An 889-nucleotide genomic window follows, 5' to 3' on the forward strand; every position below is an offset into this window, starting at 1 on the left:
TATATATATATATATATATATATATATATATTATTTATATTATTATATGATTGAACACCACGCATCCATTTCCAAGTGAGTTTATCTTAATAATTTTGATGTGGCTGTTCTCTCTCTTCCTTTCTCTAATTCTTTTTCTCCCCCTTCGTTTTTACTCTCATCCTTTCCCTAATTCTTTTTTCTCCCCTTCACCATTTTCTATCTGTCTCTCTCCCTCTTCCTCCTTTACTGTCTCTCGTTGCTCACACATGTCCATCGTCCATCTTTCTTTTCCTCATATGATCATCTTTCTTTTCCTTCCATCTATTGCACAGACCAGACGCATTCTTACCTGTCTCCTATCTTATCTTTTCTCTTATCAAAGACTATTCCTCTAGTGTTCTCTGCCTTACCTCATCTGGCTTAACAGCCCACTCTGTTTGTTTTCGTTTCATTTCGTTTATTGTATGTCTCTACTGTCCTGTTTTGTTACCAACTTTGACCCTCCGCAAATCCCAAATTTTATTTTGGTTCGCGGGTGCAACTGTTTTACGAAGACACATATTGTTGTGAATTGCTTGAAATGTGGAGTAAACAGCTGACAACTGATGAAGAGTCGTTCTTTATGTTACTTGTCTTGTTTTCCATTTGTTTCTTTGGTTGTTCGCATACACAGGTTTGCCTTTGTATTTCATGTTGTTTTCATATTTCGTAATCCATGTCGTTTTTGTATTTTATGTTTTGTGACGTCTTGTACCCATATATGCATATATGTATGGACATATATGTAGGTATATATATTATTTACATTATTATATGATTGAACGCCACGTGTCCATTTCCAAGTAAGTTTATCTATCTATATATATGTGTATATACATATATATATATACATATATATATATATATA

The sequence above is a fragment of the Octopus bimaculoides genome, chromosome 8 (genome assembly GCF_001194135.2).
Source record: "Octopus bimaculoides isolate UCB-OBI-ISO-001 chromosome 8, ASM119413v2, whole genome shotgun sequence".
Classification (NCBI taxonomy): Eukaryota; Metazoa; Mollusca; class Cephalopoda; order Octopoda; family Octopodidae; genus Octopus; species Octopus bimaculoides.